Genomic DNA, 13,003 nt, shown 5'->3' on the forward strand with positions numbered 1-13,003 from the left:
CTCGTGTGCCGTGGCGGCCTTCATAGGTGCTCGCGGACAGCACTTACCCCAACAGTCTGTTAAGGCTATACGGGGGATCTTTGTTCATGGTGTTAATTGTGGTGTTAGTAGTGGTGTTCGTAGTAGTGGTGTTCGTAGTGGTGGTGTTCGTAGTGGTGGTGTTCGTAGTGGTGGTGTTGGTGGTGTTAGGAGTAGTTTTAGTAGTGGTGTCCGAACAGAGGAGCAACGCTCACGACAACAACCTTTGAGCCGGGCATCTAAAATGCAGCAAGTTGGCACAGTCATCTCAGTCAGAGAACTCATGGCACCTGGGTCTGACCTGTGACCGCCTGTCAGTGAGCCTTCGGCACTTCACGTGGTCTCAAAGTGCACCTGGCCTGGCACAGGCGCCGTGGTCACATCACCGCTACTTAGTGGCGAATGGCAGTTGTTGTTTTTTGTATTTTTCGTATTGTGTGACTGGTGAGGATGTGAGTCCGTGTTGATGAGAGTCCGCATTGTGACGTGACGTGGGTTTAGACGTGGGTGTGTCATGCCCCTTCAACTCTGCGTGTCCCTTGCCTCTGTCTGCCGCTCTCCACGCAGAGACCCGGACCGCGCGAGAGACACCGTGAGCTCTGAGCACCCTCGTCTGCAAGTTGCTACCATGGAGGTACATGTGGCTCCTCGACTCGTGTGGTGAAGTATGGGTGGACGTGTGTTCTCCCCTCTGCGTGTGCCTACCTGTCACCTGTATACCTGGGTGTGCTTCTCCTTGCCCGCCTAAGTGTGTGCGGGTCTATCAGAGTGTCTCTCCGAGATCCTGTTGGTGTACGTGCCCGTCTACGCGTGAGCATCTACAGCGCTGTTATCTATCCACTGATGGATGAACACCTCCCTCCCTGAGACCCTACTACCCCTCACATCCTGTGATGGAATAATCCGCCAAGCGCCGATTTCGTCGCACCATCTCTCTGGCGGCTCTCCTCTCTGATGTGTTCTGTTCCTTGGTTGTCGCTCCGTTATTATTCTTGACCGTGAGCCATTGTTGTCCCTCCTAGCCATGGCTCGTCCGGCCCGAGTCCCACTCACTCCTCTTAACAGTTTGAACGATCCCATTGACCTGCGTGTGACCTGGAAATCCACACGTCTTTCATTGTAAATCCAAGCATGGCAACTGATATTGGCCAAATATCCCAACGCTGAGAACTGGCAACATCTCGGCAGGACCCTCCTGAATGTGGAGCCCAGGATGTCAGAGATGCTGGCTCAGTGCTCGCCCACTGCACTTGCTCCAACATCTTAATCAAGCCCATGTGGTGGACCTTTGTTTTTGTGTGTGTAGATCAGCCGAGCTGGAGAGGCTCGGAGTAACGGCGAGTCTTGCACCACGTGGAGTGCGCTGTCCTCAGCGCGCACCGGCTCCATCCACAGCAAATCGCCACAAGGTAAGAATAGAAATGAGTGACGTCAAGATGGCCACGCTGAATGGTGGGACATCACGACGGTCATGTTTCAAGGGGGACGTCACAGTGACCATGATGCATGGGGGACTTCATGGTGGCCATGTTGCATGGGTGATGTACCGTTCGAATTTTGCCGTTCTCTGGTCTAACACCGACGAGACAAGGTCATAAAGAAGGCTGTCTCTGGTGCGGGCCAGTCAGTTTCAAAGACAATGCCCATATATTATCGGAGCATGTTTGTTTGCATATTTTTCAACAAGTACGTGTGGTAAATGCAGACTTGATGCCTTGCAAAAGGTATCTATTTGGTGTTTGAACATATTAACACCTGTTTTTGTGCCAGAAATGGTAAAAGCTATTCTTATTTCATAAAATCCTTCTTGGCATACCTGTGTTATATTTATCTAATTCGTTAACCCCGTTTTCAAACCCAAGCAACCTAAGATGTCCTCAGAGCTGCATATAGCTGGACATCGAACAAAGATGATCACTGCATGGCACGCTTTCAGATGTGCTTCTGCAGTCATCTGGAATGCTCTTCCGACATTAGGCAGCCACTGGAGCGATGCACTTTTAAATCAATAATTTTTGCGAACTTGTTAGTTTGTTGCCTTTCCCCCTCACTTCTGATTAGCAGGGCTGCCGAAGCACGGTTTAACATACGGACATAACTGGTATTGGCCAAAACATCCAAATCCCCTGCAAATTCCTCAAATTGGGATCACACAGCAGACGTAATGGCAGCAGCGTCGCCCCCATTCTCTGTAAAGCATCTGCAGGAACCTCCTGAAAAGGAATCTTGAGACTTTTTGAGGCAGTGCTGCTTAAATGAAAGATCACCGACAGCTGTTGTTATTCTCTTGCCTGCAGCAATCCTGGCTCTCTTTGGCCCACAAATGACCCACCGGGAGAAGCTGGAGCTTGTCGCCATACAGGAAGTATGGTACTTTGCGCTCCGTAACAGATCCCGGGGACACAACAACGATGGATACGACGACCACGAACATCATTACATTCCGGTGAGACTCGCCACAAAGCCCCCGCCGTGGGGGCGGTCACAGGGCGCAGCGGTCGCGGGGTTCGTGGCTTCTTGTCATTGCAATTTAAGCAGCAACCAACCAGAGAAAGCACACGTGCACTCTCCCACACACTTCACAATCAGAAGTTTTTTTCCCAAGTTAAGCCCATTGAGCTAAAGAGCTTTTTTTAGGGTGACTCGGCCAGCAGACATCAGAGCATTCCACAATTACAGATTTAAGAAAACCAAATACTTAATAAAAGCAATTATTTCGTAAAATAATGCTCACATGTTGTGATTTTCAAAATATAGTCAGTCTAAATTTGTGTAATTTTGTGCAGGTCCACCATGAGCACCTTCACTACCGCTATGAGGTGCTGAAGAAGATTGGGGATGGAGCTCAAGGCCAGGTGATCCGGTGCCTTGACCACAAGATGAACACCCTGGTGGCAGTGAAGATCTTGAGATCACCATTGAGGTAAGAATTCAGAGTGGTGTCGTCACAAGGACGACGTTGTTGTTACGTCAAGTGCTGTGGGCGGCCGTGTGATGAGGTGGTGACAAGTCGTGCCTCACGTAGAGGGTCCCCGGTTCGACTCCTGACTCGGGTGTCCTCCTGTGTGGAGTTTGTATGTTCTCCCCCTGTTCTGGATCAGTTCACTCTTACATTACATTAAGTCTTCATTTAACCCGGTAGATGCATTCCTGAAAAGTGCCGCATTAAGGGAAAGCACATTAAGCAAACATAATATCCCCATATATAATGTAACGATAAAGTTTTGCAAGATAAAATACACGCACACAGTGATGTAAAGAGATCAATAACGGAGGGCATGCTGTCACGTCACGTGATCATTCCGCATTCCGCCTACTGTGTCATACCGCTCAGCTTTGCAATTTTATAGCGGGCACATTCCACGTTATAATGGGCGCTTTCCTGCATTAGAACAGAAGCATTCCAGATTATAATGGGTGCGGTCCGTGTTATAATGGGAGCCTTCCATGTTATCATGGGCACGTTCCACGCTATAAAAGGCGTGTTCCACGCTGTAATGGGGTTGTCCCATGTCATAACGGGCGTGTTCCGTGTTATAACGTGTGCGTTCTGCGTTATAGCAGCTACATCATGGGACCTCCTTTGCCAATACCAAAATATACTCCCAAAGAAGGTCCATGATGTAGCCGTTCACCCTGAGCTCTCATTACTCTGATAACGCTTGTCTTTGTGCTGTACGCCTTTTGGCGTCCTCTGGTCTAACATCGTTTTTGAGACGAGGCTCAAAAGAAAGCTGTCTCTGGTGTGGACCAATCAGTTTCAAAGACAATGCATATATTATCAGAGTATGTTTTTGTTTGCATTCTGACCACAAGTATTATGGTTAATGCAGACATGATTCCTTGTAAAAGGTTTCAGTTTGGTGTTTTAACATCTTAACACCTGTTTTGTTGCCAGAAAAAAATGGAAAATCTATTCTGATATTTTGGTACTGGCAAAGGAGGTCCCATGATATTCCACGTTATAATGCCTTGCTCTGTGAGAGCCACATTCAGTCACGACTCAGCTGTGGCTCAGTCTCTAAAACTCAGGCTCAGCTCTCGCTCAGCCGTGGTTTGGCTCAGGCTTGAGCCGCTCAGCTGCTGTTAAAGATACATGAGTGGCTCAGCCGTGGCTTGGCTCAGCTTCTGGGAATCCTGAGTGTGGCTGGGGCCATGCTCGGAGTCGGCTCAATTCACACATTAGGGAATCACTACGTTCAGGCAACACCCCAAACCCCCTTCTATCCCTTGCTTATTTGATCCTCTTCCCGATCCTTTCTGGAACCTTCCATGAGCGCGCTATCGGAACTCACAATGCCATTACACTTGGGGAACGCATATTTATTTATTTAATTCGGAATAGAATTTGTTTCTGGTCATTCCTTTAGCAAGTCTAAGTCATGATTCATTTGTGGATTTTCTCTGCACAGCTCCAAGGATGATAAATTTCAGAGAAAGGAGCTCCAGATGGCTCTGGAACTTCAGGGCGAGGGCAGTGATGAGGAGTACAACGTTATCAAAGTCCTGAACCATTTTGACTTCAGAGGACACCACTGCATTGTCCTGGAGCTGTTGAAGTACGTACCATGTGTTCCCACCGCCCCCCCACCCCCCATAGCGTGGTTAACTACATTAGCTAAACTAAAACTTTTATTTAACAGGTAAAGCCCACTGCCCTATCAGTTATTTTTCACAAGCGGCCTGGTTACAAATTATAGCTAAAAAAAGTGGCTTATGTGGAAATGTATAGCAGCCAAATACTCTAAACACAAGTTTCTAAATGTGGAGGGACAAACCAGAGAACCCGGAGAAAAATCCACGTGACCAGGGGTAGAACATGCAAACTCAAAATATACATGCGTCACGGTCGGGATCAAAGCCCCGATCTCTTCCACACCAGGGGAGGGTGGTAACGTCACACCACCGGGGCTAGATGTTACTTTTGGGATTCCTGTGCCACCCACGCATTGCGGTACTGTGGAGCTGTCATGTGTCCCGGGTGCACGAGGCCACTCCTCTTTTCTCAATCAGCCCTGCCCACTTTTATATAGCCACGCCTCCACTCGATCAGCAGGTTGGCTGCAGCGCAGTGGTGACGCTTGTGCCCCTCGGTGAAAATCCCTGAGTTCGATTCTCAACTCGGACGCCTTTCTGCGTGGAGTTTGTATCTCCTAATGGATAATTCCACCACCCGGAAACAGAGCCAATGAAAGCAAGTGGACAGATGTGCTAACTGATTTGGTTCATCAGCAAACCGATGATCTAAACCCACACTGAGCTATGAATCATATTAGTCGTGAATGTGCAAATATAATATTAATATTGTCGTTATCAGAATCCACGCAGTATTGCAGGGTATGACACTGACGCTGCTTCGTTGTTGTCATTGTTGTTGCTGCTGCTGCCTCTTTCACAGGGAGAGCCTCTATGATGTGATTACGGAAGCGGGGTTCCGGAAATTGCACATGGGGATGGTGAAAACTTACACCAGGGGCATCCTCAAGTTCCTTTGCCACACCAAGGCCAGGAGCATCATCCATGCGGACATCAAGCCAGTGAGTGGACACAGCATTCAGCGTGACTTTGTTCTGGAGTTGTGTCATTATTGGGGACTCGGTCCATAGAGAAAACTAACCACGTTGGTCACAGGGTCGATGTGTTAGCTCTGTCCGTCTATCTGGAAGGAAGCAGGGTCACGTTACCTCTGGTGATGATCTGGTATGAATTAAACTGTCGTGTAGAGTCGTGTCGCTATTGGGGGACTCACCACAGATAAAACTAGCAATGTAGATCACAGCGTTGCCCCAAACTTTGGGAAACACAAACCGGAGCTGAAAAGAATGATTTTCAAAACGTGCCAAACACGCGTTTGAACTGACAGCTGCCCGTTGTCAGCTTCCATGCTGTGAATGGAAAACTTCCCAAGACAAACGCGCGGTGGAAGGCGTCACGAAATCCATGCGCCCTCGAGCGTGGTTTTTGGTCCGTAACTCGTTATCGGGCAGCTGAGCAACTAGGATAAGTTGTCTATAGAGCCTCGACTAACATCGCTCAACTTGACGCATTTGAAAGGGGCACCCCCAGTGGCAGCTGTCAGAAAACAGCGAATGTTGCACTGGACTCAAGGTTGATGACGGCGCTACGCCTCACCTAGTTCCCCTGTTTAGCTTGTACCGTGGTACGTGATTGATCCACTGCTGGCTGAATGCTATCGGCGTAACCTCCGAGTGTGAATTCCTTCTGCCTTTCTTCCTTTAGGAAAATGTTCTACTCAAGGATCCCGTAACCGGCACCGTCAGGGTCACGGACTTTGGCACCAGCTTTTTTGTGAAAAGGCAACGTGAGTAACCTCACCTGGGTGTGAGTTTCTGCCTGTGGGTGTGTCTGTGTTCCAGTGTGTGTGTGTGTGCAAGTCTCTTAGTGTCTGTACATGTGACAGTGTGTGATAACGATGCTGTTCATGACACAGTGAGTATACACACACACCTACATATATATTTGTTGTTGTTGTGCAGCTCTGCATGTGGGTGGGACCCTGCAATACCTCTCTCCGGAGGTATTGCTGGGCTACAGATTAACGTGTGCAGTGGACATGTGGGCACTGGGCTGCACAGTGGCGAAGTTGGCGACCGGCAGGAATTTATTCCAGTCGGACAGCTGCGACGACCACCTCCCGTGCTGCATGGAGGTATTTCCAACTGGGCGTTCACCCGCTCGTGATTCCCCCCTCCTTTCTTGAAGTTGTAGGCTATGGGGGGGAGCCAGGAGAGGGGGGGCGATTGGCTACTTGGTGATCTGGCGAATGGCAGCCATCGTATGTTTTATGTGTGTACACGTGTGTGTCTTGTACGTGTGGGGGGAGCAGTGGTGTAGCGGTTAGCGTGCTCAGCTACAAACCTGCTAATGCGAGTTTGATTCCAATTCACGGCCAACATCAGTGAGGATTATCTGAACCGGTACTGGGCATCCCCTAGTACAAATCAGCCTCAAATGAGTACCTGGTGCCGTGTGTACCTGCTTCAATATGGCCAACCATCCCCTCTCTGTGTGTGCCACAGTCCTAGCCCTCAACAGGTGCCGCTACTGTTGCTGCTGCTGTTTCTACTCACTACTAAAAACACTTGCCCCTACAGTCTGCTGCGGCTACATGGGTGACTTTTGCCTTTATCTCAACCATGTGCAGATCCTCGGGTTGCCTCCAAAATGCATGATGGATGCAGCTCCTGACGGAATGCACTACTTTGGTGAGTTGAAGGGTGGGGCGAGCATCCGACCGGATTCAGTGTTAGGGTGTGGCCTGGAGCTGTTGTAGTTTTTTTGGGGGGGTGGCCATGGGGGGGGGGGTCTCTTTGTATTTTCAATTCCTTGGGTGAGTGGGTGGGTAAATAGGGGCGTGGGCGAGTGGGTAGGTGGGCAAAGTGGTGGTTGGTGACTGTGTGTTTCTCCTGCTGTGCATGTCTCCTGCAGATCGTTTGGGCATGATGTTCTGCCCAGTCAAGAGAAGGGTGCCAGGGAGCTTGTCACTTCAGAGGGCACTCAGAAGCCACGACCCGGAGTTTGTTGACTTTGTCAGCTCCTGCCTGCGGTAAGAATCATCCCCCACTCCCTCCCCCCTCCCCATGAGGATTTCCCCCACCAAGGTGATCAACGATCGCTCTCCACCGATAACCAGGAAGATGTGGAGCTGAGTTAACCTGCCGATGACCAGTACCACCGGTGTTAAGATCGCCCTCTTTGGAGGTCCGTTAAAGATGCTCCTCGGCAGTGCGAGGCTCAGGGCATTTTTAGAGTACTGCGTATTGAAGGATTGACGCTGCTACCAAGACTACCGCTGCTGCCGTGCATTCCTGGACCTCGTGGGAGAAGGGAAGGAACGTCAATCCTCTCACCACGCCTCTCTCACCATGTGCGCTGCGTGTGACCCCCGTGCGTCTCTCAACAGATGGGATCCGGATTGTCGTATGACGCCAGCGCAGGCGCTGGGTCACAGCTGGCTCCGGACCGTGGCCACCAGCACCACCAGCAACGCCACCGCCACCACCATTGCTGCTCCTGGCAGGGTACAGTGTTTTGGAGCTGCTGAGCGACGGTAAGCCACGAGCTGCTTGTCCAATGTTCAAGGCAGTCCATAGGGAGGTGTGGGGCCCGGGGCAAGTCACAATTAAATCGGAAGTATTAGCAACAATACAGGGGTCTTTTCGGTTAGATCGCATAGATATACATGTGTTGTTAAACTCACCACCACCCAACACAGCCAATTAGTAAGGTGTATCATGTAAACAAAATGTGCCAATTAGTTACTAGATCAGCACACCAGTGTTGGAAAGTAAACCCACCACATTTACTATTCGATTTCGACATTTTGCCGGGGATTGCAACCAGCCTCATAAGGTGACGGCCAGAATTGTGGAGAAATACTCCTGTTTCGGTCGTAAATAGTGATAAATGTGAATGTGATGTCATCATTTGTGAGCCAATCTGGTGCGAAAGCCTACGTGTTAAAAAGACATTTGACGTCTGACACCGTGACATCGAAGCACAGGGCCGCCAAAAGCACGGTGCCTGGGGCGGTTTCCCCAGTACACCGTACCCGGGGGACGGCTCTGCTCCTGTTAATGTATTTATATTTATTACTACTACCCTTATTTAGCCAGCATGAGCCTCACTCAGTCTCAAGACTCTTTTTCAGTAGAGTCCTGCCAAGTTGTTTGCAGTACAGAACAAATTTGCTTTTGCTACTGCTGCTATGCGATCCCGATTGAATGATTTGGAGGTTCAATTTCTAACACTGGCGAGGATGTCCATCCAACACTGGTTGCGTGGCGTGTGTCAGGGTTCAGTTACGTGGAGGAAAATGCCAAACCCAAAGGAATGAAAGTTACATTTTAATGTACAATTTTATTGAGGGACTGTGTGTTGTCTTGGAGGGGTCTGGGGCTGTTTTAGTTGATGTTTTGCTGCCTTGCCCAAGTTTACATTTAGTGTTGAAAATCTGGCAGAATTTTATGTACTTTGTGCTTATGTGCTCAATTTTTTGTGACTTGCTTACATTTTTACACGTTGCACTCCTTTTGTTTGTTGTTGTAACTTGCTGACCGTGTGCCTCGACTGCATATCTGTGAAAGAAGAGCTTCATAGCTTATCGGATTCCTCTTCATCCAGTCAAAATAATGTATTCTGATTTTGGAAACCAATGCAGGACAAAACGGGGGGGGGGGGGGAGGGGGTAGAACACACTCCACATTCCACACGGAGAAAGTGGCCCAAGTATGGGAATCAAACCCAGGTCCCTCTTTGAATGAGTTCCAGCCCTGCCGCCTGCAAACGAACACATGTACAGTTCAAACCCCACGTATACATTCGGTTATATACGGATGTATTTTTATAATTGGTTCCTGGGTGAGGACAAATAATGAGACAGCCATATCTTTGCCATGTAGCCCTTCATCCTTTGTGATATCGTAAGACTAATGCCCATTCTGTAACCAGACCCACGATGGGCAAAGGTATGCTGCATTATTGCAGCATCGTTATTAGCCTGGTTAATCTATCTCTGCACACAGTTAGTCCGTACGCGGACGATGGTGGGGGGGCTGTGATCTCTGCTGTAGCAGGAAGTTGGAACGGTGTCGTGCGCATCTCTTTACAGAGCGGAGCCGGCGCTGCCCCCATCCTCCGCGCTTGCCCTGGCCTCTAAATGGATGCTGACGTTTGTGGTGGAAGAGGAGACCCTGGTGGAGGAGCTGGTGGTGCAGGAGGAGGAGGAGACCCTAGTGGAGGAGCTGGTGGTGCAGGAGGAGGAGACCCTTGTGGAGGAGCTGGTGGTGCAGGAGGAGGAGACCCTTGTGGAGGAGCTGGTGGTGCAGGAGGAGGAGGACACCCTGGTGGAGGAGCTGGTGGTGCAGGAGGAGACACTGGTGGAGGAGCTGGTGGTGCAGGAGGGGGAGGAGACCCTGGTGGAGGAGCTGGTGGTGCAGGAGGAGAGTCTGGTGGAGGAGCTGGTGGTGCAGGAGGAGGAGACCTTGATGGAGGAGCTGGTGGTGCAGGACGAAGAGGAGATGGAGGGGGAGACAGAGGAGGTGGAGATGAAGAAGGAGCAGGAGGAGGAGATGGTGGTGCAGGAGATAGTGGTGGAGGAGAAGGAGATGACAAGGAAAGAGGATCAGGCGATGGTGATGCAGGAGGAGAAGAGGAAGCGAGGGGGCCTGGCCCGCATAGGGAGAACCATCCGTTCACTCCTCCGACGCGCGCTGCTGTGTGGTGGCCGGTCCACCACACAGTAGAGGTGGTGGTCATGGATCGTTGTGAACCATGACCACTATCACCACACCCACCACATGCACACTCCACACATACACCCCCCTGTGATACCCACCACCCACCACACACACCCTGCACCCACCAACCCCGTGACACCCACCACACACTACACAAAGGGCTAGGGGTTTAGAGGGTTAGGGGTTTATAAAGTTATGGGTTTAGAGGTTTTGGGGTATTTTGGGGATAAGGGGTTTATATGTTTAGGTATCTCGAGGGTTATAGGGTTTAGGGGTTGAGAGTGTTAGGGGTTTAGGGGATTCTAGAGTTAGGGGTTTAGAGGGTTAGGGTTTTAAGGGTAAAGGGGTTTAAAGGGTTAGGTGTTTAGAGGATTAGGTTATTAGGGGTATAGGGGTTTAAAGAGTTAGGGGTTTAGGGGTTCAGAGGGTTATGGTTTTAAGGGTAGAGGGGTTAAGAGGGTTAGGATTTAGAGGGTTTTGGGTTTAAAGATTTTGTGTTTAAGGGTTTAGGTTAGGGGTTCAGTAGGTTAGAGGTTTGGGGGTTTATGGGTTAGGATTTTAGAGCGTGATGGGTTTAGACCGTTATGGTTTTAAGGGTAAAGAGGTTTTGAGGGTTGAGTTTTAGAGGGTTACAGTTTAGAAGGTTATGGTTTTAAAGGGTTCTCGGTTTAGAGAATTAGGTGTTTAGAGGGTTTATGGGGTTTGATTGTTAAAGGGTTAGTGGTTTAGAGGGTTAGGAGTTTATAAGGTTATGGGCTTAGGGGTTTAGAGGTTTTGGGGTTGTTAGGGGGTAAGCAGTTTAGAGGTTTGGGGGGTTTTAAGGGTTATGATGTTTAGGGTTTGAGCGTATTAGGGGTTTTGAGGGTTAGGGTTTTAGTGGGTTAAGGGTGTAGAGGGTTAGGGGATTAGAGGGTGAGGGGTTTAGAGGGTTGGGGTTTTCGGGGTATTTGGGTTAGGATTTCAAAGGGTGAGGAGTTTAGACGGATAGGGTTTTAAGGGTGAAGGGGTTGAGGTCTTTATTTGGTAGAGTTTAGAAGGTTATGGGTTTAGAGGGTTAAGGGTTTAGAGTTACTGTCGGTGTTTAGAGGTTTATGGGGTTTATGGGTTTTGATTGCTCGGTGTTTTGGTTTACAAGGTTACGAGTTTGAGAAGGTTATGGGTTTAGAGGTTTCGGTGTTTCGGGGATTAGAGGCTTATAAGGTGAGGGGTTTAAAGGGTTATGGTTTTACAGGTTTATGGGTTTAGACAATTTGGGGTTTAAGGGTTTAGAACAGGGGTGGGCAAATTTTTTGACTCGCGGGCCACAATGGGTTCTAAAATTTGACAGAGGGGCCGGGCCAGGAACAGATGGATGGAGTGTTTGTGTGAACTAATATAAATGTCATGTAAAAATAATAACATGAAAGGATTTGGCCTTTAACAGGTAGCAAAGCATTTATTTGCAAGGCAATTTAACAAATTGCACCAACATGAAAAATACAAAAACATGTCGTAACTCCCGGTCAAAGTGCACCATCTAATGGGGAAATGGGGGCATTACAGGAGAAAGGTAAAATTTAATTTAATAATAATATTTGTACACGTTCGGCGGGCCGGATTAAAAAGCCCAACGGGCCGTACTTTGCCCATGTCTGGTTTAGAAGGTTAAGGGTTTAGACAGTTAAGAGTTTTTGGGGTTTATGGGTTAGGGTTCTAAAGGGTGAGGTGTTTAGATGGTTGGAGTCTTCAGGGTAAAGTCCTTTAGAGAATTTGGTGTTTAGAGGGTTAGAGTTTAGAACGTTTTGAGTTTAGAGGGTTTAGAGAGTTACGTGTTTAGAGGTTTATGGGTTTCGATTGTTAGAGGTTGAATGGTTTAGATGGTTAGGAGTTGAGGAGGTTATAAGGGTATGTGTTTAGGGATTTAGAGGTATAGGGGTTTCAAGGGTTAGGGATTTAGAGTGTTAGGGGTTTAGTGGTTTGAGAGTTGAGGGTTTAACACCTAGACTTTCACAACTAATATTGGGTTAGTCTCCAATACTAAATGGCACTTTTTGTTGATGTGACAAATTTTCCTAATTGGCTGTGTCGGGTGGTGGCTGGTTTAACGACACATTTATAGTTACACAAGCTAACCCCCAAAAAACATTTATGGGTTTAGAGGGTTAGGGGTTTAGTGGGTTATGTGTTTAGAGGGTTAGCATTTTAGGGGTATAGGTGTTTTAAGGGTTAGGCATCTAGAGGGTTAGTTCTTTAGAGGGTTGGGGTTTAAATGTGTTGGGATTAGATTAGGGATTTAGGGTTTTAGAACGTTAGGGTTTTGAGGGTTAGGGTTTTAGAAGTTGAGGATTTAGAAGGTTGTGAGTTCAGAGGGTTAGGGGTCTAGAGGGTTAGTTCATTAGAGGGTTGTGGTTTAGATTGGTTGGTATTTTGAATATTAGGGATTTCGGGTTTTAGAAGGATAGAGTTTCAAGGTTTAGAGGGTTAGGGATTCAGAGGGTTGAGGGTTTGGTTTTTAATGGCTTTGAAGGTTAGGGTTAAAAGACTAAGGGGTTTGGAGAGTGAGGGGTTTTTGGAGGGTTAGGGTTAAGGGTAAAGGGTTTGAGAGGATTAGCGGTTTAGATGGTTATGGGTTTAAATGGTTAGGGATTTAGATAGTTACGGGGTTTAGAGGTTTAGAGGGTTTTATTTGTTCGAGGTTTAGTGGTTAAGGTCTCTGTGCGAGTCCAACAGGTTTATTTTAGTCTATG

Source organism: Petromyzon marinus, unplaced genomic scaffold (genome assembly GCF_048934315.1).
Source record: "Petromyzon marinus isolate PM22_M1 ecotype Great Lakes invasive population unplaced genomic scaffold, UKy_Petmar_22M1.pri1.0 PM_Scaffold_8, whole genome shotgun sequence".
Taxonomy (NCBI): Eukaryota; Metazoa; Chordata; class Hyperoartia; order Petromyzontiformes; family Petromyzontidae; genus Petromyzon; species Petromyzon marinus.